The following is a 27,602-nucleotide window of genomic DNA, read 5'->3' on the forward strand; positions in this document are numbered from 1 at the left end:
ACACCAGGGGTTCTTAAACGTTGCCAGGGACCCCTTACAAGGGGTAAATTTTTTTCAAGGACCTCCTTATAATCCTCATGCTGATAATACTCTGGGATAAGATGACCCTTTAGCTTGGCTGACTTCATTGCTTCATTTGCTAGCACCTGAAGACACACAATGATGACACAAAAATGTTCAACTGGCAACCTGACGTGATAAAGTACAAATATGTATTACATTTTAAACTTAAATACTTAGATACTTAAATATATTCTAAAATCACATATTAGGTCACTTTAACAAACATTTTATCAAATTCTCCAAGCAGTAATTATTACACCAAAAACAAACTATCCCAAAAACCTGTCGTGCATGTGCTAGCAAAGATGGAATTACTTTTAGGTTTTTGGATTTTCTGAAAGAGTATTCAGCTGTTGAGCACAAGAAAATGTTCATTACAACAGATGCAAAGATTCTTAGACACTTCTAATCTCTGATTTTTCTTTCTAGTCTGATATGACTATTCTAATTTTCCATCTAAAACCACAACTTCTTCTTTTTTAATTAAAAATTCTGTTTATGTTTATGATTGTAAAAACAGACTTCTTAGTAACTAAGATTTTCTCATAAATTGCAACATATATATATATATATATATAAATATATATATAAATATATATATATATAAATAAAATCCATGTGAAAATGAACTACAGTACATTTCACTTTTCTAATGAGTTTTATGTCTGTATAGATGCCACAGTGTTGAGAATCTGTGTTTCAAACAATGCATAAACAGTTGAACCGATCATGTCACGGTTGTAGCTAAAAATTGGTGAACAGCAACAACTACTGCGGCACAACATTACACTGTGTTTCACAGACGCGAATCAATAAACTACTATGAATGCCTGAATTGTGGCAATGCCTAGGTGCATTTCTGACAGGGGTGCACATCTGGCTGCACAGAGGCGAATTTTCAGTCATTGCTGAGATTCAGCTAAAAAGAGACCGATTCCAGTCACTGCCAGATCGATCAGGGTACCTCTGTTTAACACTGAGCTATGCAAGACTAAACATGTCCCTGACCAAGCTGTATGTCTGTGATGAAATTGATTATTGATATTTTCTCATTTGACGCTTGATTTTGACGAGAAACAAGCATCTTTCTTGTTTGTTGTTTTTAGAATTACATATAAAGCAGCAGAATAACATGTCGCCAAGGCCTCATCAGCCACATATAAAAAGTGATATACATGAAAACCATGTTTGTGCTTTCAGCCAAGATCTGGATGTGGTTAAGGTGGAAGAAGTACAGCCCAAGAAACAGAAAGAGATTAAAGGAATTATACAGGTGACTACATGTAATATACATATAACTGATTATATAGGGATAAAAAGAGCTTGTTTGATTCAGCGATTATTCATGATAAAAGAAAGGGTGACACATGAGTAAAGACGGGGGGTAGAAAGAGAGAGGTGAAATAAATCAGTGGAAGAGGAATTGGTACTTAAAGAAATGAAAAACTGAATACAGATGAGTAATGAACTGATTGAATACTCATTAATGAGAGAAAGGAGCAAGAAGGATGGCTGCTTAGAGAGACAGTGAATAGAGAGCTGTGAGAGAGCCACTTCATCCGCAAGTATTTCCAGGACGTTATTGTCCAAAAGAATTGGAATGCAAGCTAAAGCTAAAATGTATTAAAAGAGTTAAACAAAAATACACAAAAGATAGAGAGCAAGAAAAAAATATTTTCAGCTGTCCAATAATATCATAAGTATACTTTTTGAAAAAGATATTTATGTACTCATTTAGAGAGACACCAGCAAAAACTATATCTGAAATTAAGGGTAATCGACCTTCAGAAAATATCACACAAGTCAGACTGAGAAGTTGAAAACTTGGTCAAATAATGTCAGTAAGTCATACCTTAATGGTTGCTAATTATAAGCTACATTTCAGAAGTTATTTCACGGTGCAGCACTTGATCTGGCTTAATGAAAAATCCTACATCTTGACATTTAAATTCTTTTGGCACTCCCGCCTCCATGAAAATGGAAAGAAATGGTTCTTTTAAACTTTTAGAAGCCTTGAATTTTATCTTGTAAGTGATTCAGGGGATTTTACTTGTATGTATAATTAATTCCAATATTTAATTTTCCTCTGGGAAATGGATTTTTTTCTTAACTATGGTCAATTGGAAGCACGACTGCAGTGTAATAATAACCGTATTACTGCCTTACGCTGAACCATGTGTTCAACTGTAATTAATGTGGCTGTGGTGATTCTCACTCCAAAATGATCCATAAAAGTTGTTGTTGTTATACTTTTCTTTATTGTTAACTGCTTACTTGATTGCTAGTTGTTACTTCCTCTGCATAGGAGAAACCAAACAGCCTCTCCACAAACACATGCCACAACCTGCGAAGGTCACCACAACAGGGGAAGACTCAGCTGTACACCTACATTCAAAGGAGAAAGGACTCTTAAGGGTGCCAGTGTTCAGATTTTGGACAGAGAAGGCAGACAAATGGTTTGAGAGAGGAGTAAAGGAGGCCACTGTGAATGACCATTGTTGAACAGAGATGGTGGCCTATGACACCACCTATCAGTCAATGCAGTCCTGAGAGCCCTTCACAGATGATTCAGTCCTCATTCATACCCACTGAGGTCATGCCTCAGGTGAGTTCAGTAGCTCACACAATGGTGGGGTGGGACAATGTCTCACAGAGCTTTCACCTGTTGACCAAGATGACAGGGATGACCCGTGTCTTATTTCACACCTTGGCTAATTTGATGGCTCGCATGCTCAATACAAGTGAAGAAACCTGAGAGGCAAGATGTCTTTAAAAACCCAAAGAAGTCCAACTGACTTCTTTCAAACTCTGAAGAGAACACCAGAAGCTTCTTTCTGACTGACTAAAAGAGGTCAGTCTATAGTTCAACGGTTGTGTACGCAACAATTTGGACATGTCTTGGGATAATTAAATAAAAATATAAATAAGGGATAAATAGGTAGGTACAATCCCTACAGGAAACTATTTAAAAAATCCAACCTGCACTAACATGCCATTCAGAACTGCATTAATTTTGCATGGCACAGATTCAAAGACTATGCTGGAAACATGTCTCAGAAAGTTTGGTACATAGTGACATGATAGCATCTTGCTATTGCTGCAGATTTGCTGCCTGCACATCTATGATGTGAATCTCCCGTTCCACCACATCCCAGAGGTGAGCTTTTGAATTGAGATCTAGTGACTGTGGAGGCTATTTGAGCACAGTGAATTACTATCATGTTCAGGAAACCAGTTTGAGATGATCTGAGCTCTGTGACATGGCATATTATTCTGCTTGAAGCTGCCACCAGAGGACGGGTACACTGTGGTCATAAAGGGATGGGCATGGTCAGCAGCAATACTCAGGTAAGCTGACAGAGTTGTACCTACTTCTTTTTGCTACAAAACTCTAAAAATATGTTTGTTTTTCAGAAAACACTAACAACTAGCTGTATTTTCAAATGTGGTTAGGTTCATATTTTTTGAGGGCATCTGGATTAAATAATGTGATTCCAATAAATAATCTGCAATGCTTGAGCAGCAACGTAGATACTGTATTTTAATCACAGATTGTGAAAAATCGCTTGTGTCCTAAACAATATTTTGGATAGAAATTTCTTCAAAGAATCCGTTTCACAGAACAAAAAACAGAGTGTCTGCTGGATTGTCTTTGTAGGTTCAGCTAAGTACATCTTAAGAATTATTTGGACAGAGAAAATAGGAAGTGAAGAGTAGCCTCAAGCTCTGTTTTGTTTGTTTTGTAGAGGTTTCAGAATAGCCTGTAACTGTTTACTAGCTCAGGTGATTTATGAGGGTGTACATATTGTTGTGTCTGCTTTATACTTAGTTTCACACACTGTTTTTTTTTTTTTTTTTTTTTTTTGTTCTGTTAACCTAAAGTCTAAAGAAGGTCATCAAAAATATTTTTGTTACTTGAAAGGATAAAAAGTTTATTTTTATTTTGGTAAAAATAACCACTGTTCTTCTTGTAGTATTGATCCCAAAAATAAATAATTAACAGACAATTCTTCTTGCACTGCTACAAAAATATAATGTAGAGTTCAGAAAATTATATAAATCATCCAAGTCATATTTAATTCATTAAAGATAAACTGCAGTCATGCCGAAGGACTTTGATGTCATTTGAGAAACATATTAATCCAGCTTGATCCCATATTTTGATGACAAACTAGACTTTTTTAATCCACTTTACTGGAGGGCATAAAACAGTACAGCCAAACATCAACACATTTGTCAGTACAAATTAAAATAAAAAGCAACTTGCTCTCCTGAAAGAGATCCAAAGTCTTTTTATCTCCATTTCTCAACTCGTGGACACTAGCCTAACTTTAAAAACACATATGCGTGTCTGTGTGTATTGATCTTCTCACCCAAGGATGCAGCTGTAGCTGCTCTATTGGCTTCGAGTTGTGAGTCTGCATTATGCTCAGTCACTCAGCTAGCCAGTCAGCCAGTCATCCAGCAAGCTATTTCATCAACTAGCCAGCCAATCAGTCAACCAGCACTAAGCCTGTCAGCCAGTTATCCGGTCAGTTAGTCAACCGACCTGGGAGCCGATCATTCAGTGAACCAGTCAGTCAGTTTGACAGGAGAGCAGCCAATTAGAAAAAATCTCCAGCTGGTCAGATGAGACAGGTTTTTTCATGAGCATGATAAATGTTGAACATATAGTATGGTATCTGAGGGGGCAAAACTCATCCCGCTTTTATGATGATAAATAAAGCATTAGCCAGTCATCCTGCTTGTTTGTCTTTTTTCACCCAATATTGATTGTTGTTGCTGAGATGGTCCTTCAGCAGTGAAACGTAAAGGAAAACAGAATTTTACATGCCTAAGATAATAGGCTTTGTTTACAAGTGTGTTTTCCCATTTATAAATAGGCAGCAGTGCAGAGCAGGAGTCTCTACCAATAACAATATACGGGAAAGAAAGGGGGATAGGATGGGGAAAGGAGTGCCTGGATCAGTGTTTGTTTTATTCACTTTGACAGCTTGTTGACAGCACTGGCTTGTTTTTGATGCTGTCAGACGATTATTCATTTAGAGCTGAATGTAGTTTGGACCACAAGGCCTATTAAATTATACACATTGGACAGAAATTTTTCAGCACCACACAGACTGCGGAAGCTATACGGGTATGAGACACAGAAGTTTATTTCAGTTTAAGAGCACAGATATGGGAAGGCATCGGGCTGTGCACTACATTTGCCTGTGACGAGGGATGCTGGGGGGGACTAGTTAAATCATAGATGGCCTGTTCTCACTGGCCCCGAACAGTGGATTTACCATGAGAGTTGTGATGTAAAGAATTAAAATCAACTTTTAGAACTTTTGCATCATTTGACACAGAGAAAATCAAAGAAGTGGAAAGTTGTTGTTTTTTTAAAATAATTTATTTCTTTTAAAAAATTTGGAAGGCAGAAAGAAGAATAAACCAAAAAAGCCATTAGGTTCTCAAGAGGACTTTTGCTGTTGGTATGACACAAATGGTTTTTGATGTGGTGAAAGTAAAGTACATTTTAATGCAAACAAAGTGAGCACAATGACATAAAGTGACAGAGAATTCTCAAAGAAATGCTGTTGCCAGAAATAGTTTTGATTACTTATTGACTTAAGTAACTGATATCACTAAAATAGCTGGTGTATCATTGTTATGAATTATTACACAAACATCTGCCACAGCAATAGACTTATACTAACGCAGCTACTATATTAGATAGATAAGACACAACATAGGATGAACAGCAGCATTGCACCCAGTGTCATTATTTACCAAGCAAAACATAAACCAAAATGCAGAAGCACTGTGTATAACACTAGATACATCCAATGATTCAGTGGCTTGTGGAACCAACTTTAGCTGCAATAACTTGAAGTAATCATTTTCTATATCAGTCTCTCACATCACTGAGGAGAAGCTTTGGTCCACTCTTATTTACACCATTGCTTCAACTCATTGAGGTTTGCAGGTATTCATTTATGCACAGCTCTCTTACGGTCTTAACATAGTATGCTTGGGCTCACTGTCCTGTTCCTAAACTTCAGCTGTTGGACAGTTGGCATTACATTTGACTGCAATGTGCTCAAGTCCTGTCACTGTAAACAAGCCCAAATTATCTCCACCACCGTGCTTAGCAGTTGGTATGAGGTGTTTCTGCTGATACTGTGTTTAATTTTTGCCAAATATTGCACTCTATGGACAAACATTTGCATTTTGGTCTTGTCTGTCCAAAGCACATTGTTCCAGAAGACTTCTGGTTGGTTTGGACGCAAGGTGCAAACTTAAGCTGTGCTGTCATGCTCTGTTTAGAGTAAAGAGGCTTTCTTTTTCTGTAATTGTGTTGTCATGAACTTGATATGATAACTGTAGATTATGAGATGTAACTTGTTCTTTGCAGTTCCTCTGAGTATTGTACGGTCTGGGGAGAAACAATTGTGTCTTTGATGTTGATGTCTTTCCTTCTTGGCATTGTGCTAGAACACACCTGAATGCTCCATACCAACAAACTGCCAAAACATCTGCTTTTATAGTGTGGGGTCACACTTGCTGATGATCAGGTAATCGACTGGATTGGATCAGCAGCACTTTGCTGTCCTTCAAACACTGTAAGGGTGCACTGCTTCTGCATTTAGGTTTCATTTTTGTTAAATAAATAACTACATGATATTACCTAATTTTAAAATTATTTTTAGTTTGTCATGACACATAAAACCCTAGCAATGACAGAAAGTGTACTTTCTTTTGTCTGTGTCTACGGGCAGGTAGGTAGGTTAGTAGACATTTTTATATATTTACAAAACTGTTGGACCACACGTTTTTCTGTGTATTTTCTGATTATATTTCTCAGAGACAAGTATAAATGACACACAAGATCTTTATCATCAGTGTCTAGCCACATGACAGGACCCTGTTTCCTCCCTGACAAACAACCAAGTGATTTATAAGACTCTGCGAAAAGTTAAACCACAATGACACTGAAAGAAAAATGTCCATGATATCTGCAGCATGTTCAGAATAATGGCATGAAAGTAAACAGTCAAACAAGCTGCCGACTACATTTAGTTCAATCCAATTTTCTAATCCCCACAGAAGTGACTGATTTTAGGGCAAAACATGCTCAGACAACAAACTGGCAAGACATATGAGAAGCAGAGAGTGGAGGAAAGTAAGAGAGAGAACGCGGCATTAGTCCAAAGGGCAGTTCAGTACAGAAGCCTAATAGTGTGTTGTCCAGATGGTCCGGCCTTATTCTAGAGGCATATGTGTTTCTGTAATCAACATCAAGACCACAAGTCCTGCTTGTGACCCATAAATATGGATGTTACTCTTCTGACAACATGATATTTACCTTAAAGTCACTCATATATATTTACTTATGTGGCAGAGTAAGACAAAACTTGTAAAAGAAGGAGTCACCCATCATTCAATTAATTGAAATGAACAAAGAAAACACCAGCATAACTGAGTGAAACTGTGTAGATCTTTTGTTAAAGGGTAGCTCGCCATTCTCTTATCCTATCGTCTTTTCTGAGTGTGTTTTCTCCATCGCGCTTGCCTTGTAGTTGCTGACAGGATAAATCCACTTCTCCGTCTCTCTTATGTGAGGTGCACATGTAAGCTGCCCCGTGGCTATAATAAAGCCTTTAAACACTTAAATGAAAAAAATGTATTTTGACTGGTGATGGCTGCAGAAATTATAACATTTATTTATAGCCTAACAATAAACACATGCAGCTACTCGCTCTCACTCCCAGTCACTTATAGTAAAGCCATGCAATCACCGTGGTATCAAGTACTGCAAAGTGAGTTTCAGTGATTGAATTTAAGTGATATACTACAACACAGATGATGGATGGTTCAAATAGATGTTTTAATTTGCCAGTGCGCATGGTTTCATAGGTGTGCAGAAGCAGCCAGGCTCCAAAATCTGCACTGGGACTTGTCAAACTGTAAGTGTCTAATTTTCAGCTGTTGTTTAATAATTGCTCTTAAAACACTCTGACACAAAGGAGTCATTGATCTGGGTTATATTACACTGTTTACCTTAGGGATTTTTTTCTTCTTCTAGTTATTTTATCTCCTTGTAATTATTGATATTGAGCAGTAGGATGAAAGCTGAAGTTGAGACGGTCGATCCCTGGGGCGGCTTCAGTAATATTGGAAGTTGATTGCCCTTGAACCCCTACCATCAGAAATACAAATTAAAAATACTTTCTTCCACTTTACGGCACACAGGAATTCATCTTGTTGACAGAAGGTGGTATGGATGGTGATGTGGATGCTGTCAAACTGAAGAGAAATTCTTCTATGTACATTTAATTTGGATAAGTCCACAGAATGGAAGTCACAGAGGACTCTCATGTGGTGTGGGGGAAAAAAAGGAAAAAAAAGAAACGTTTAAGTTCTGTGAGGAGCCACATTAAGAGCAGCTTATCTACTGCAGAAGTACAGTGGGGCGTCTAATCTCTCACACGCTCACCAGCACACCTAAACAACACACAGAAACACAGACATGCAAACTGGCGGGAGATATGGAGGGTATGAGGAGTGCGTTGGGGGGGGTGCAGCAATCCAGTGTCATCCACCTAATTCTGTCTCCAGCAACACTCCCCACTCACTGGATTAGCTAGTGGGCTTTGTCAATACACTGTAGAGAGGCAGGGAGAGAGCAAGCCTGCGAGTGTGTCTGTGTGTGTTTGTGTGTCTGTGTGTGTGTGAGAGAGAGAAAGCAAGTAAGGAAGCGCTTTTGCATGTCTGTGTGAGAGATTCGAGGTCTTGTCTAGAAAAGTACAGTTTGCATTTAGATAGAGGAAGATTGAGTGTAACGCCTGTGAGTGCCTGTATTTGTGAGTGCTTGTATTTGTGAGTGTGTACTGGTGTGTGTGTTTGCGTTCATGCTTTTTACATTTTTGTATGGATTTTTAGAATTTTATGGAACCGCTGTAGATAAGAAAGCCCACAAAAATACAACGTGAATGTCTGAAGACGTGCCAGCCAGTGAGTGTGTTTTTAGGTCGGCACACGTGTACGCACACTTTACACTGATTGTTTCACAAAGCATAGCAAAACGTAGGGTGTGGGAGGGGTTTGAGAATGGTATGCTATTTATCAATATTTTCCATAAGCTTGCCGCATTGACTAGACGGACTAAATTACTGAGCCAATACTCAGCGTAAAACACTGTATAAGCTTCCCAAATGAATGAATCACTTGCTATAGTCTAACTTACAGGAGGAGAAAAACACAAGAGGAAAAAACGAGAGGGAGAAGAGGGGGAGGAGAGAGACAGGGGAAGTAACAGAGAGAAAGTGAATGAAACCTGGCTCCTATTTGCACTGCTTTTTCCAACAATTGTGTTTGTGTTCCTCGCTGGTAAATACCAGGTCAAATTGTATAAAATGCCATGGAGGCTTTTCTCGAGGTTTGCAAAACACTCCATGTACGGCGGATTTGCAACGGAAATGCGCTTTGGTTGTTTACATTTAAATTGTGCTCATTTTTATGTAGAGATGTTACATAAGCCACACTTTGCTTTCCAAAACATCAGACTTTCAATTAACCAATATCAACCGAAAGACGGGTAAAATGAGAAATGGTAAAAAGATCATTTAAGAAGAAAATGAAAGGGTTGATGTCATCAGGGGGGTATTTGTGTGCGTTTGCACATTCAAGGAAGCTTTTTCATACATGAACGTTTGAGTGGGCTTTAAGATGACAGAACAAAAGAAGAAAAAAAAGCCCTACCTCTAAAATTAGGCCAATATCAACCTTAAACCATCATCCATACTTTCCAAATCCTTTTTTAAAACACTCACAATATAATTTATTTTAACTGGAGACAAAGGAATTTTTTAATACTTATAGTTTGCAGTGAGGTAACTGTTTCACAGTTAAATGATTTACTGGATTACTGATTCAACAACAGCTGTAGAGGGTGTACCCCACCTCTTGCGCCGTGGGTGAGTGATAAGCAATAAGAGGATGGATGGATAGCACCAAACAACCTCAGTAATTATCAGGACTCAACAAAATGTGTCACATGATTTCATCTTGTCTTATTAAGAAAACATTTACTTTTACTTTTGCTGATCAGAAAACAGGTTTTCTGGGAACAAAATGTTCTAATTTTAAATGACCAAAAAGCATATTTTTGATCCCATTAAAACAATCTTATAGTACCAATAATGAAATATCTAATCCTATACAACAAAGAGACATTTTGATAGAATTTTGGTTGATTTTGTTTCAGCTATAATGGGATTAGGCAGATGGATGATGCCACGACTGAAAGTCATCATAATGTTTAGCCAGACACAGTATCTGCAACAGTGTTTGTCAAAAGACGAATAAGTAAAAAGCCTCCAGTTAATGCCAGCTCTCTATCAGAAAGCACATCTACCTGCATTTAAGAAAATGAAAGTGCATACCGCCCACTGAAGGTGGAGTCCATCATCTGTTATCCCTCAATACTTTAAAACTTGAGATAGCTTAATAGTAGGTACAGTCAATCAGAAAGACTCTAATAAACTTCTGCTCGCTGTGTGAGGCAGAGTGGTAGCTGATCACACAGATGTTCAACACATGCACACACACGTACACACTCAGGTAAAAAAACATCTGTCGTCCAGCACAGAAGTGGTGAAGGATGCTCGTTGACAAGGTGATTGATGCCGCTGTTGTCATCTTCTTACTCTTTCTCTCGCTTTCTTTCTGTCTCGTTCTCACTCTCTCTCCACCACAACATTGCAGCTTTCTAAACAGAACCATCAGCAATAATGAACACCGGTCCAGATGTCCAGTAAATTTTACAACAGTTGGCCTGTCAAACCGCGAGCACAAGCACACACACGAGTACGCAAAGACATAGCACACACGAATAGGATAAGAATGCAAACATAACACAGAGAAGAACTAAATCGCTTGTGAATTGTTCTTATTGAGCTGTTTGTCTGCAAAAAACAGATGTTCAGGAAGAAGGTAATTGGACAGCTTTTTAAAGGCTTTTAGAGACTTGTGCAAAGTCACAGAAATGTTATATCCTTACGCATCGTTTAGCTTTGGTAATCAAGCACAGTAGATGTTTGTGCTCACAGAAAATTAAGAGAAGAAGCATTTTATGAAATGTTAAATGTTATTACCATCCTGAGCTGAGATTTTTGTATTACTGTGGGTTTTTTTTTAATTGCACAATTATAATCAAAATAAACAGAAATCCACTGTGCAAGTACAAAAACATGTTTCTGCAAATAAAGCGGCCAAAATCAACTTGAACTCTCAAATTATGATTACAAAAGCCTTTACTCATTGGAATGCTAATTAATAGTATTAGTAGTATCTGCTTTAAGAGGTCTGGCAATTGTTATCTTTTTCAAAGCCTCACTGAAAAGCATAAGAAACTTCCAAACTGGATAAACAGGCAGTGTATGAAAAGCCGCATCCATTTTAAGGCCCTCCGTGGACAGACTCTATACCATGGCAGGTTGAAAAGTTGCTAATGACCTCTGCAGCACTGACATTAAATATCAGTATTAATAACTTCTTAGGTTTCTGCTGTATGACTTGCAACATCTGCTGCATTCTCTGTGATCCTTTTACTTAATCCAACTAGAATTGTACATGTAGTAGATCTTTATAAAGAAAAGCCTTTTTAGTGTTCACGGTGATTCTAATGGAGGCCCAAACAATCAAACTGTTGGCCTGATGGAAAATTTAACACAGATATATATATATATATATATATATATATATATATATATATATATATATATATATATATATATATACTAATCTAAGTAGACTCCAAAAAATTATACATATCTCTCAGGACTTACTGTAAGGATCTCACAGTGCATCATCACATGGTTGTTATGCTAGACTCCATTTGAAGCGGCAAGGTGAAGATCCCGAGTCAGGATTTTCATCTGGAACGCCCTCAGAAGTAAACAGTAGTAACACTCGAAAACATGTAATATCTCCGATCAATTTTGTGCACTTGTGACTTGTTAAAGCAACACAAAGAGCACTGATCAGGCTCTATCTGCAAGCAGTGGTAGTTTTAAGTCCAACAAACAAACAAAAAACAGGTTCTGAGCTGTATTGCTAGTGATGCATGAATGGCTCTACTGTGCTAGGGAACAAAACATTGCACTTCTCACAGCTTCTACTGGAATGCAGTCAACTCGGGAGTGACATCATTCCCGGCTCCTACATCCGACTTCCGTGGTTAAAAGAGCGCACATATTCCTTCCTGGACAGTTGAAAGCTCAAGGAACTCTAGGTGAGCAGAGAGCAGAAGAAAGAAACAAACCCAACGCTCTATGCCGGGAAAACAAAGTGAACTAGTGAATTCCCACACTGAGCTGAAATGAAATGACACATGACACATTTAGTAGGTAAATGACATAAATATTTTCCTTTACTTTCATTCGTTTCTTGCAGGGCGAGGAAAATAAATACGACAGTAGGTGCGTGCCTTGTTGGCATACTGTCGGGCAGACATCCACAAGCAAAAAGTGACCACCATATGTGTATTTGGAGCAATGATTAAATGAAGGAAAGAAAGCAGGCTGAAATATCACGACATGTCCATACAAGGACCAACTACATAGGGAGGAAGGGGAAAAATAGGCAGAAACACTCAGTGGTGAAGTGAGAGCGAAAGAGAGTAAACGAGAACAGAACGGCCATGTGGGAAAAGCTTTGATTATAATTGGAATTATAATTAGAGAATAATGATAATGATAATAATAACTATACCATTTTGTTTGAGGCCACAGCTATCAGCAACTTTCTGCATTAAGAGAGAAAAGCCAACTTCATCTTTTCTTTTCCTTTTGCATTTCAGCGATAACCCTAGCACAGTTTAATTTCAATATATTCTATCTGAGGACAAATTGAAAAAAATGTATTTTAGTGATTGAGCTATCTGTAATATATACAGATAATTGCAAGGAAAGCTAGATATTGGAACCACAGGAGGTGCTAATCATGAAGCCGTCGCTGATTTTTGTACATCTTACTCACAGGACACTCTCAACTAGTCATTTACTTGCCAAATATGTAAAATAACTTTTTATTTTTTTATCAAATACTTCTGTAATTGTGATCTTGACACCACAGGGGGTGCTACAGCATGCAGCACTTTAAAACCAAGAAGGAATTTAATCAGAGTCACAATTTCTTTGTGATTCATAATATTCAGAGACATTTTCAGTTCATGTGTGCACCTGCTTGCTCGAATTCTTGCACATAAAGGCAGAGAGACTAAGAACGGAAAGACTAAAAAACTGGAAGAGATGACAGGGTCAAGGGTAGAGGGGTTTTTTTTCCCCCCAAAATGACACAAAATATTGTGCATTTCTTATCTGCAGCAGTCACACAAACTTTGCTATGGAACGAGGGCCTAATAGGTTGACTAGCTGAATGACTGCCTGAAAGGATGGATGGCCGACTCGCTGACTGACTGGCTGACAAGCACAGCGACTTTCTATCCATCCACCAGCCTCTCTCCCTGTACCCTTACTCTGTGTGTGTCTGTCTGCTTGTCAGGCCCATTAGCTCATTAGGCAGAGTGTGTGATTGGAATAAGAACTAAGCTAGCAGTAATCTCTAGGCTATGACACACACAGAGAGATGGACAAACACACCAGTCCTTTCTTTGTCTGTTTTTTTGGCTCCGTTTGCCCTTTCTCAGTCTTTCTGCTCTTTCTTGTTGACTTCTTTCTCTCTTCCCTATTGCATGTTTTCTTTGTTTCCACTCCATGCTTCCTGCATGTGTCTAATTCTTCCTTTCTTTCTTGGTATTTAGGCCTTGCAATTTTCATTCTTCTACTACACTGCCGTTAAGAAATCACCAGCACAACTAATAAAATATCTATAATAAAGGTCATAAAAGTGAACAATAGGCTATATTAAGATATTAACTGACATGTAGTGCACTATTTTATCCGCAACTCCGCACAGCAGAAGCAGAGAACAAGGTATAGATTACACTTAATGATCATTGTTAGAGAAAACTTCTGAAGCTACTATAATTTTCTCCCATAGCTCACACTAAAATGCTCCCACTAATTAGGATTCTGTTCCTACAAGTGGATGCAGCTGGCATAATTTGGAGGCATGGCTTAATGCTAAGTAGGCATAAGTATCCAACCATACATTATGAACATCAGGAAACAGGCTAATATACTCTATGAATTTTTAAAAAGGCTGCAAATGACTACGAACAGCTGCCAGTAAACATCATACTGCGAGCTGTACAGAAGGACAGCTCCTTTCTGTTCTTTCAACCATTAAAAAGTTACTTTCAGACGTGCACAGTGGTTATTTAAGAAGTTTCACAGTTAATGGAGTGATAGCTATAAATATTGCAATCTAATTTACCAGCAAAGCCAGATGCATTGTGCACCAGGTCCTTTTAACACTGAAAAGAAATCTCACTGTTGATCTCTCTGCTAATAGGAACAGCTGGAGTCCCCAAATAATTTTTATTACAGCTTTAGTCAGGCAGCTAGCCTCAGTGTTGTGATTCAAAGGTCACTGATTTGAAAACACTGACCAAGCAGGAATGTTCTGTGAGTAATGCTACCATTGTGCTGCCCTTGAGAGAGGAAAACAGATTTTGCATAATCTCACAGGAGAGCACAACTTCAAAATTGTGCAGCTCTTGCACAGGGGAATAACGGTATCAATTTCAACCTGGAGTTTTTCTCACATATGAGCCCATACTTGGTAATGCCAAGAGACAGTTCTTTTTACAAGAAAAAATGGGGAGGAAGCACAATAACTTTAATTTCAATAGTCAACAGGATCTCAAAGCTTCTTAAAGCTGCATGTATAGAATTAATAGTCCTGTCTGATAAAAGTACACAAAAAAACCCCTTCAATAAAGCATTTTTCCTTGAGTGGGTAAGTGAATATACGTGTCACTCCGCCTGTCATGAACCTCAGTTGTGAGTTAGATGTGTCACTCCAGGAATCCTAAAAAGAAAGTTACTGGAGAATTACGTAACAACAAAGGTGCCAAAGGGCCAGCAAAGAGTCAGAGCTCATCATGTTGCTGCACTGATACACGTATCTCAGTTTTCACTTGCATCAGGTTGACAGTTTTGTGTCGACGGGCACTTGCTATTGAAGATGCAGGGGAACATACTTTGATTCATGTTAATGTCCATGTTGCACATCAACAAGCAACAAGCTTTTTCACATACTATGAGCTAGAGGCTTTGATCAAGTTTGCACTCCGATGCTTTCACTAATGAAGCCGTTTATTTTTGTGCATGCATAAGAAAAGTATGATCTAGAGGGAAAAGCTTTTAAAATCTTTTTTATTTAAGGCAAAGTTACTAAACTTTTTTCCCCTTAATATCAGATTAAGGAGGTATTTCTATGCATGTAGTTGTTCAGAGTGACCATTAAGACTAAAGTTTCGTCACTCTTTCAATTCATTTAGATAATGGCCAAACAGTTGCCTAAAGGTGTCGCAAAGATAGATCAACTGCGGCCATCTTTGGCACTACAGAAAGAAGTCTTCCATAGGTCAGCATTCTTTATAGCTGTGTCTCTGTCTCATAATCACTGACGGCACATGTTGTATATGAGTGCACAGGATACAGTCATAGCTCTCTGAGCTCATCTCCCCACTCCTTCTCTGTCTTCGTGACTTTGATAATGTCTCGCTTTTTCTCTCTTGCCCACTTTTTCTCTGTCTTCTGTTTACATCTCTCTTTCTCCGTATGTCTCCATCTTTCTGTCTTTTTCTCTTTCCCTCTTTGGCTATTGGTTCCTATGGTGACAGGCCTCTGGTGCGTTCTGTTCTGTTGCTATGGTAACTGACCTACAGTTGGAATCCTGCTCTCTGATCTTGGTGCCCCATCATTAACGTACATATGGGTGTGTTTATGTTTATTACATTTTGTAGCAGTAACAGTCGTGAAACATACAGTGAAGCGTATTGTTCATAAATGGAGTAGTTCACGCGTGGGGTTGAAACTGATAGATGGAGAGGAAGGGTGGACAAATGGACAGAAGGACAGATTTGAACATGAGACTCAAAATCAGCTCTAAGGTTACTATAGTCAAAGTCCTTCAAGAAGTAAGTCTCGCAACTTCTTCATACTCAGTTATTATAAAGCATCATCTAGACTAATTTTATCTTCAAAGATCACCAGGACACAAAAACTGCAAGAATACTTTGTTTGTGGAAAACTAAAGTTTTAAACTTTTAGCACCATAGTCTCCATTGTCATGTTATCCCATAGATTTCAACTGAGGATTCACCTAATCCCGTCTCTCTTGTAATGTCATTTCTATGTCATGTGCCATGATATTACAAATATATAAAAGTTATGACGCTGGCACACCACTTACATACAGCATTTTACTGCCTTGTAACTTTGATGTGGCAAAAATGTTAGCAATCAGGTGCCTATATTTACACATTTAGCCAACATTAATTAAGAATTGTGCCTGGCAACCTGGTGAAACATTTTGTTTATGTTTAGCTCAGCATCAGTTCCTAAGGGAAATGTCTGGCTCTTTAGCTGCCTAATGTTCACCAGCTTGTCACTAACTTACACTGTTAAAAAAAAACCCCAAAAAACGGTAATATTCCGGCAGCTGGGGCGCCACAATACTACCGTAAAATAACAGAAAATAACTTCCTCATAAAAATACGGTTATTTCCAGTAATGACAATACAGTGTGTTGCGCTAATTTTACATGGGATCTTGCCTTTTCAAGTGATTTTAAACATTAAATTAGGAACATGTTAATGTGATTAAACAATGAAATTATCTATAAATAGGAGAAAAAAACAAATCCTAAAAAAACAGTAATATTCCGGCAGCTGGGGCGCCAAAATACTACCGTAAAATAACAGAAAATAACTTTCTCATAAAAATACAGTTATTTTCAGTAATGAAAATAGAGTTTGTTGCGCTAATTTTACATGGGAGTCTGCCTTTTCCAAGTGCTTTTAGACATTAAATCAGGAACATTTTAACGTGATCAAACAATGAAATGACCTATAAACAAGGTCAATGAATGTGGCAATATGAATCATAATACGTAAATATACAGAAATATACAGTTAACAGTTGGTTTAAATAATAATGGATTGCATGCCCTGGGACAGACTGACAGAGGCGAGGCTGCCATATCGCACCATCGGCCCCTCTGGCCATCACCAGTAGGTGAAGAGTCTTGACCACGGACAAAATACCGAGAGTGAAATCACAGTCTATTTACGTAACTTTAATGATATTCTAGAAGACCAGAACAAAACTGTAAAATGCACAGTAAAATACTTTTATATTAGGATTTTTTTTCTACAGTGCAGCCATACCCGCGACCTTGTGGTTGTTAGTTCACATTCATTGGCCGATGCTTAGCGTCGTGTTATTATGTGTCCCAACATCCAATGGCATGTCACATTGTTTTCATGGCCACACCCTCACCCCAGTTGCAGAGGCCTATTTCTGTTCAGGAATGTTGTGAATACTTTGAGATTTATATTAATTGCAATTCCTACCTCGACATTTATTTTTTAAAATATATAATTAGCACAGTGTGGCCGTGCAATGTTTTATATGTTTTTTTTTAGTTTTTATTCCTATTAATTATATTTTCACTTGTTACCTCTGAATTATTGAATCAGACCTAGATGACATGAAATTTCCAGCAAAATTATAATTCAAATACTCCTTTAATTATTAATTATTCTCATTAATTTTCGATCATTTTATATATTTTTCCATAGTATTACATTTGAATTTAACAGATCATTCTCTCACATAACAGACAAATATTTGTGAAATTATGATACATTTCTGAATGTATTTTTACAATCTAAATATGCATATGTACAAAAAAAATATATTTAAAAAACAAGTAAATTGTGTTTTACTATATTTACAGTGATGTTATGTTATTTTACCTTTCACATGTAAAATCACAGTCTACTTATGTAAATTTAATGATATTCTAGAAAGACAGTACAAAACTGTAAAATATACAGTAAGATACTTTGACATTACTATTTTTTGGAACAGTGTAGTCTGCTGTTTGGTGGTGAGCAGGACCACAGTTGGTGTATCAAAGCTGAAAACAACTGGCTTCTCAGAGAGCTGAGAGACTTAGAACAGTAATGTTTTGTGCTGTACAACCAAAATAATGAGCTGAAAGACAGCAAGTGCCTTCCAGACCTTAGGAGAACTGCTGAGTGAGATAACAATTCAAATGTGAGTTTGTCACTACAAGTGATCCTTCCTTTGTTGCACTCATTTAACCTGGTGTTTCTATAAAAATGTACAACTTTAATGAACACTTAAAGTACTCTGACAACAAATACAGGTGTCCGCTTGCACACAAACACACATCATAAATGTGTCTTTTACATATTTCCTTTCTGCAGTGTTTGAGATAAACCTCAGAATCAGAGCACTCCTCTTCGTGGTTAGGTACCTCGAATGCCTTATTCTGCATATCGGCCCTTTATATATGCACAGAGGGGTATCTTCACAGAGCACAGGACTGGCAGGAATGCAACACCCCTGGAGGAATTTGGAATTCAATGCCTTGTTCAAGGGCACTTTAAAACTGTTCGATGTGCTCCCACCTTTCACTGCAGACTACATCGTCCTTTCAAAAACTTTTCTTCAGAAGGGATAGAGAGGAGGACTGCAGTCAGTGCGGTGTCACCAGACTCTTTTGTGATTCTGTGCAATGTTCAAGGGCACTTTAACCTGAAACCTCCAACTGGTCCTATCTCACACCTGAGGCAAGAGACTTGTTAGGGCTGGAGATTGAACTAGCACCCCAGTTCTTGCTTAAGCAGTGTATCTTGAGGGTTTCTCTTTGTGTCTTTCAAGTATGCAATCCTATATTAAAGCACAAGGTCACAGTAATGCAGTTTCTCAGGTCACAGAGCATATAATATGTGGCGAAAGTGCAGTAGTGATATTGCTGTTTTCAGAGTGAGCTTTAGCTTTAGCATTCAGAAGACAATGGACATCGAAATGTCAACCACACATTAATATAAGTGCTTAAAGAATCCTGAATTGAAATCTACTGGAGAATGATAAAGCGGCAAAGGTGGTGATTGAAGCATAAAGTATAATGTCCTTTTTTCAGATGTATCCGGCATCTCATTACATGCAAGGTATCCTTTGGCGTCGGTGTTCTGATGCACTCACAACATCAATATCTGCCACTTAGAGACCTACAAAAGTCTGCATTAGAAGGCTGTAACGATGGTACTGACATAACTTGAAATGTGTTTTGCATTTTGTTACACATTTTTTTCCACCACTAGTTCATTTGGGTAGGTTAGGTTTGGGCACTTAAAACTGCTTAAAATTTTAAAACTGGGGAATGGCAGATCGCTGTCACTGACCAGAGGCACAGATGCCCAAGAACTGCATTGTAAAAAAAACGAACCACACAGCTGATTTGACAAAACACCTCTAACTGAATCCCTGGGGATGAGAACAGACTCCGTTATGTGCTGCACAGAGGGTTAATAACCAAAGCTAATATCTAACCTTCAGTCAGGCTAAAATAATGCATAATAATAATAATACAGAATACACAATGCTACAATATAAAAATGCAACTTTCCAAATAAACACTAAGAGGCTAAAGATGGTTGCTAAGTGGCAAGACTTTCTTCTGCAAGGACGTTGATATTATCAAAAACCCCAGAACAACTACAAAGTGGCCTATGTGGTGGACAACATTAAAACATAACCAATTACAGTTTGTCAATGCACTGGTATTTAGAAAAGGCCCGTCACTGAGAACTTGTATGAAGTAAAGGTAGTTGCTGTAATTGCATTATCGTTCCATGTCCAGTTTCTCTTCTCCGTGGTTTAGTTCTCACCCACTTCCGAGTTAATTGGTTAACAAGGCACCGAGGTCTGTAGATGCAGGGTTAATAACTGATATGCTAATTATCACCATAGCAACACAGTCACAGCAGGAAGCAAAAAGCCAGTGACTAGTGGCCGACTCATCTGATATCCCATTCAGTTTATCCCCTCTCTCTCGTTCTCACTCCGCTCTCCTTCTGCAGACTCACTCTCCCTCTCATCTGAAATCTCACTCATCACAGCGTCTCCACTCTTCCTGCTGTCACTCAGTTCTCCCTGGTGTCCATGTTTTGCCTTTTCCTGTGTTCTCTGTGTATATTGCTTTTTTTTTACACTTTACTTTTGGTTTTATGAGGTTTAAATCATTGTTGCTCAAGGCTAAAAATGAAATAACATTGAAAGGTAGAGCCATACTGAGGCAAGAGCTATGCTAAACAAAAGCCAGGACACATAACAATGACACGCACAACAATAAATAAAGTATAAATCCAATTTCTTAGCAACCACTTATCTACCTCTGTCTTCATTATTCAGCTATATAACTCGTGTTCAGACAAATTTTCATGTCTCTGTCAGCATAAAGTGGCTAGAGACTCACCGAGGTTCCTTTAAAGGATTAATAAAAACACACAGTTTCTTCTCATGCCCCTAAATGTAACCATATCTGGCTGCATCTCTTCCTAATGTTCACTTGCTGTCTATGTGAGTCATTGCTTTTTTGACAACTCTGTCAACACGAGGAGATAAGAGACCACTAGTTAATTACTAGTCTGTTAAACAGAAAGACAGGAGACACGCCCTCTTTCATATACAGTAGATTTGGGGGGGAAACTGAGAGACAGCCTTTGTTTGATGTTGATGGCACTGAAAAGTCTTAATGAGCAGTGTAGATAACTTAGTTATTAACCAAAGATCCAGCATGACAGATGAGACTAATTGGGAAAATCATACCAGCGGGGGAACACGCAGTCTCTGTCTATGCCCCCTCTATGTGTTTCGAAATCGACTATGAGATAATGAAATCTAGTTTTTGTTTTTATTGCTCTGTTGCAATCCGTAGATTCTTGGCTCCCAACCCTGTCAACAGGATGATAAGCTGTCTTCAATTTTCCTAGCCCTGGTTATTCATTACATGACGGATGTGTTTGGCTGCCATCCATTGTTACCGCTAGCGTATACCACTAGAAGGCAAAAGACTCGAAGTAAAACAGTACTGAAACAAATTCAAACTACCGTTAATTGTGGAAAAAAAGAACAAAACACGTTCAAATTACTAAATAAGAGCAGGCATTTACAGATATGCATAGGCCAGCTGTTGCATTCTCAAAGATATGATGTCAGGAGTTGATCCTGCCACGTCACCTAACAGTAGTTCGGCAAATGAATTGATACAGAAAGCAAAACAGTAATAGTGCATGTGAGTCCAATACGAAGTACTAAAAAATCTGCCTTTTGGGGATTTCCCTTTACTTTAGATTATTATATACAGTCATGCGATAAAGAAAGTTTTCACAGGACTGCAGGACTGTTGAAAAACTAAATACACCGATGATTCAGCAGCTGATAGAACCACGTTTAAGAGCAATAACTTGAAGTAATCATTTTCTGTATGACTTTATCAGTCTCTCTCATTGTTGTGGAGGAATTTCAGCCCTCTCTTCACTTCAATATTGATTCAATTCTTTGAGGTTTGCGGGATTGATTCATGCACAGCTCTCTTAAGGTCCCAGCACAACATTTCCAACAAGTTGAGGTCTAGACTTTGACGGGGCAACTGCAACATCTTGATTCATTCCTTTTCAGCCATTCTGTTGTAGATTTGCTGCTGTGCTTGGAATCATTGTACTGTTGACTGACCCAATTTTGGCCATGCTCTAGCTTTCAGAGAGATGGCCTCACATTGAGTTCTTTGGTATACAGAGGGGTTCGTGACTGACTTACTGCCCAGGTCCTGTGACTGCAAAACAGAATCCAAGTCACCACCCTTCCATCACCATGTCTGACTTTGTGTGACAAGGTGTTTGTGCCAAAATGCAGTGTTTTTTTTCTTTTGCCAAACATGGGACTGAGCATTACAGCCAAAGATCTTCACTTTGGTCTTGTCAGCCAAAAGGCATTGTTCCAGACATCTTGTGTTTTGTTCGGATGAAACTTTGTAAACCTAAGTCGTGCTGTCTTGTTCTTTTTAGAAAGAAGCGCTTTCTCCTGGCAACCCTTCCAAACAAGCCATACTTTTTCAGTCTTTTTCTAATTGTACTGTCATGAGCTTTAATATTTAACATGTTAACTGAGGCCTGTAGAGACTGAGCTTTGACTCTTGGGTTTAGTGGAGTTACTGTGAGCATTGCATAGCCTCATCTTGGGGTGAATTTGCTAAAAGATTGTGGCATTGGCATTCAGATATCAGAATGTCAAAACTTATATTTAGGTGGTCAAAATGCATTTTGTTAGCAGCACATGGCGGCTACTTACCCTCTTGATTCCTGTTGTTTGCAGTCCTATGAAAAGTTTTTCTCTTTCTAGACATCAAAGCATTATACACCTATTTAAGTGGTCTCTAAAAATAAATGAAACTGCTGATGAGCACAATATGGCCACTTTTAATTAATGTTTGGAAGCACAGACAAGACCACGCTGCAAATCCATTGTCAGAAAGTTGAGAGCACACATGCCAGCACTCATTCAGGCAGACTTTCATTAACTGATTGTCAGTTACTGCTTCATTCATACTATACCATTACTGCTTTATTAATACTTGACAAGTAGCTTTAAATGAGATTCATGCAGTTTTGAAATATTGTTTTTCTAAACTCACTGTTACTCTGATGATTTATGTGTGCCCAATAAAATTGCTGCCACTTCCTCGCATCTTGTTATTACAATTCAATATTCTATTTATTTATGAGATATATATATATATATTGCTATAAAAGTAGATGGATGCAGATTCATTAGGGTCCCTGAAAAGTTTAAGCACTGCTCCTTTTCCACCAAATCTGACTGTAAGATTTAATTTGTCAATTCCTTTTTGTATCTTTGATGGCACTTCTCAAGCATCAAGTGAAACTTTAAAGCTCCATTGATTCTTCTGTGCTGTTCTGCATTTTCAGCTACGGACAGACAGATGGTCTCCTCCGGCTCGGTTACAGAGCAGATGTCGAGAGCAGCACCAGTCACAGAGACAATGTGACCTACCTTTTGATCCACAGATGCCCCACAATGCACATGCCACTGCACTGACCTATCAAAAGTGTTGTGGTTGGTATGAGGTCTCTATTAAATTAACCTCTAACCAAGTTGAGACTAAAAAAATGCAAATACAAGTTGTATGAGTGCCATAGCATGACACAAGCAAATATGCAACTGAAAAAGACAAAGCTCCAAAAAACAACTCAAACAAACCCTGGATGTTTATTAATCAATACTTATGAATGAACCCGGGGCAAATCTGCCACTTCAGCAACAAGAAACATAACAAAGCAATTCAAACTATAAGAATCAGACAAACTGATTCTTGATTCTTCTTGATTGCAGTTCTTCAAGATTAAGTGTCCTGTGAAGAGGTGGACATCACTTGCTAAGCTTCTGACTCAACCATAAAGAAAAGATGGGAAGGGGACAAGTAATTAAAACTACATAGCGTAGGCACTGGTGTCATTTTGCAGGTTTTGTTGTACATGTTGTGCAAAAACAATATCCATGACTAAAAGTGTTTAGTGTAGTTTATCTCAAAGTCATCATCTGACCCTAATGGCTTCAGTGTTTTTTCCATAAGTCTCATGAAGTTAAAACACACATCATGTGCAAACTTTTCTTTTCACCTAAAACACAGAGACCCCGCAGAAGTCGCCCAATCATGGATTCAAAAGTTGGCAGTGCATAGCACATTTTGGTCCATGTATAACGATTTTTTCTTCTTTTTTTTCGTTTTTATTGGCAGATATTCTCGACATAGTCTAATAAAGACGCTAGAACTCCATCACAACATGACCTTGAGCAAAGGATCTTTGGAATACGTGCCCAAATTTCAGACAACTGTCAAAAATTCTTGGCCACTAGAGCTATGAGAGCCAAGGCTTTACTTCAGTTCTATCAGGCCTGTTGTGATTTGGTAAACAACAAACACTGACAAGTGAAGGAGAGACAAGCGCCTGATAGAAAGTAATCATCCACGCCTTGAAAATCTGCAGCAGGCCTTGACATTTTGGTGGATGACGTGGTCATCATCTTGCTGCATACAATATTGACTGTTGTCCTCCATCACTCAGCCTGTGTTTGGGCATTGGAGCAGGGCTTTGATGCAGGAAACCATCAGCATTTCCATTGCTCCACCATCTGTCACTGCAAGAACTGCTGAAATCTCAAGCTCCATGTCTGCTGGAACAATGGTGCCCTCTCCCTGCATTTGTTTAAGATCACTTAGATTCAGTGGATGAAGCAACCCAGTAGATTTACAGACATTTTCCACTTGTGGTCAAAAAGGTTAAGAATAATTAATGATGAGATATGGATTTAGTTCATATTACAAGTACTGTATATTAAGCTGTGGGTGCGCGCACAGACAAATATGCAGAAGTGATGGTCAAAGAGCAGTACTTTTTAAGCCCAAAGGGGGGAAAAAATGAGGTTACTGTTCCTTTCTTTCCCTTCTTCCTCTGCCGTTCACCAGCAATATTTCTCCATCTCTCTCTGTTTCTCTCTCTTCCTATGCCCTGGGCAATATCGTGATAATAAAAGCTAAAGAATACCTTTGAGTTTGGATTCTCTCTATTTCTCTTTGCCCCCTTTGGCCTGCCATTATCACACACACACACACACACACCTATACACACACACACACATACGGTTGTGATCAACTCACAAGTGTACAGTATACACACAAACACATGCACAAACACACACAATAGTATATCAACTTGTGACTGAATTACATTTTGACTGATAGTGCTCTTGAGGGCAAAGCAATGATAACTCACCTGTATATGTGTGTCTGTGTGTGAGTAGGTGGGCAGGTGGGTACCTTTAGTTAGGTAGGTACAAGGTTGCAGGATTTACTTGTGTGTGTGTGTGTGCGCGTGTGTGCCATTGCTCAGGGCTACAATAATAAAGGAGATAGGCATCCTGAAAGACTATGCCTTTACTGCAATGCTAAGGCTACCAGGCTGTGCTAACACAGCCAGCACACAGCTAAAAATATGACAGTGAAAAGTTTCCTTTTAGTCCATATTCTTTTCTTCTTCTTGAGTTCTGCTTGACAGACATGCATGCACTCACATAAGAAAGGGTGTGTTCGTGCTTTGTTTTAATCTGACAAACTTTGAAGTGATGAGAATTGAAACCTTATTAGAAATTAAAATAAAGTTTTTCCATGGTGCAGTCAATGAAAGGAAAAAAGTTACTGTAGAGCTAGGTTGGGTTTTAAGAATTAAGGAATACAGCAGTTTAAATCAAATTATTCCGACTACAAAAGGTGATAAATCATTATAACTCCAATGCTTGTGTTGTGTCACTGAATATAAGGAAGCGTCTTATGTGGATTTTTCTAGGCTGTCAAAACCAATCTGAAATGTATAAATACTGTTTTTTCCAAAATGATGACAAAGTAGATAATAAGACATATTGGCTTGTTCAGACACGCTGTTGGACTAATCTGCTATGTAAACGCTGTTTTGGTAAGAGTATGATCCATGCTAATCTCTTCTAGTTTCAAAGATTTTCTCTGGAAAAAAACAGCCCTGCAATTTTTAAAAGGAGCATATCCATTCAAACAGATTTTCCCAGATTTTGTCTCCATTCATCCAAAAGCTGTCGTGATTTCTTCTCCAAGTCAACATTGTTAATGCCATTTACAGCAACAAACATAAACTGGTGGTGAGGATAGCTTATACTGTTCTTCCAGTTAGTGCCAGAATTTTGTTTAAAGCAGCAGCCAGCACAGCATGTACATGAAGCTTTTATAAGGAGACTTCTTTCCTCTGCCTTTATATTCTGATTTCTATTTTCAGAACAGAAAAAACAAAATGTAATATTTAGTTCTTAACTAAACTCTGTACATAGATTTAAGCAAGTTAACAGCTGATGTCAGTAAGTAGCAGGAGCTCGCTCTCGCATACACGTTACAAATAGCAGAGTTTTTGAACCAGAGAAAAATAGTTGTAGAGTCTACAGCGCGGATTTGGAGATTACTTTTATTTGTATTGGACAAGAGCGCGATGGGGAACTGGAAACTGCGTCCATGACTGAAATAACTGCATCATGCTTCTAACACAACTTCGGCTCTTTGCAAGCACCTGCACAGATAGCATGCTAACGCTAAACTAGCCAAGAACCCAGAGGGATGTTAAAGCTTAGTGATTGCTGACCACAGTCCAGCAGCCAGACCCTAAACTTCAACAGTTAACAAACGGATGAGCGTTAGCATGACTGCAAACCATTTCTAGCTGTTCTATTATGGAATCACTGTGGCGATTGCTTCGAAGTCTCTTTGTGCTGGTTTTCATCTTTGCTTTAAGTTGTCAGCTTTGTGTTCATATCTAAATACCAAGAAAAAGATCATATGCACACCCTTGTTAGGATGAGGATTTGTTTTGGTGTGTGGGACTGTAGTCTATCGATTCATATTGTTAAATGGGAATTATGAGACAATCAGGTCATTTTACGAAGAAACACAAAAGTAATGTAAGGAGTAACAGATTATTTTCTCCTGGGAGTAATTAAGTTGTGTTTTGTGTAATATGTGTAATGACCGCAATACTGATCACAATAAAGAGGGAAAATACCTCCTATAAACATATGACCACACAGCATGCAAATGTATTGTGCAATTTTATTATCATTATTATTATTATTATTATTATTATTATTATTATTATTATTATTATTATTATTATTATTATTATTAAATCATAAAAACTTTAATTATAAAAGAAAAAAACTAAAACAAAAACTAATACCAAATTACATGTTCTCATGAAAAATGTAATACTATCTACTCACTGGTAATATGTGGTGGCTTGCAAATTTAGAGTTTCATGGACTTCTGTCATTGGATAGACACTAATTAGAACAATGGGAAGCTTTTTGTGTCTGGACTGCTTTTGAGTTCCCTCACAATATAGTTTGCTCATCCTTGATCCTTATTGAGCAGTTAGTGTGTTATAATACACTGCCAGTTTAGCAAAACATTCTACAGTTACTACAGAAAGAAGAGATGATGTGACACTGTACATGATGCATTTATTGCTCATTCCTTCTTTCAAAAGGCCAAGTTCTGACAGTACATAGCCACTGGCTTTGTGCACAGCTGCAGCTGATCTTCCTGGCTGTGCTGGGTTGAAGTTGTGGATGTGAATATAGTTATTGTTCACACATCAGTTGCATTTGTGGCTGAATCTATGAGCTGGCTACTGCCACAACCAAAGCGACAGCGACAGCTATATCGTCCCATAGCAACAAAAATCATCTGCTTTAATAAGCCTCTGAAGTGGTTGGTAAAACAGCGTGGCGCACCAGCTCCTGTAGTTATCATGCTATCTGCAATAACAGATTTTATCCGAGAAGCAATAGATGATGGTGCGTCAACTCTCACTGTTGTTACAATGAGTGGCAATTACTACCTGCATTGTAGTACAGCTTGGACTTTATTCATGGATCAGAGAAAACACAAAA

General features: G+C 38.2%; 1 protein-coding gene and 1 pseudogene across 1 annotated transcript in view; both read right to left on the bottom strand.

Moving 5' to 3' along the window:
- Window positions 1–27,602, bottom strand: part of csmd1b (CUB and Sushi multiple domains 1b) — a 437,934-nt gene that overhangs the window by 349,968 nt on the left and 60,364 nt on the right.
- The window catches only part of LOC146525794 (uncharacterized), a 54,237-nt pseudogene that overhangs the window by 16,346 nt on the left and 10,289 nt on the right, over window positions 1–27,602 (bottom strand).

Source organism: Neolamprologus multifasciatus, chromosome 1 (genome assembly GCF_963576455.1).
Source record: "Neolamprologus multifasciatus chromosome 1, fNeoMul1.2, whole genome shotgun sequence".
Classification (NCBI taxonomy): domain Eukaryota; kingdom Metazoa; phylum Chordata; class Actinopteri; order Cichliformes; family Cichlidae; genus Neolamprologus; species Neolamprologus multifasciatus.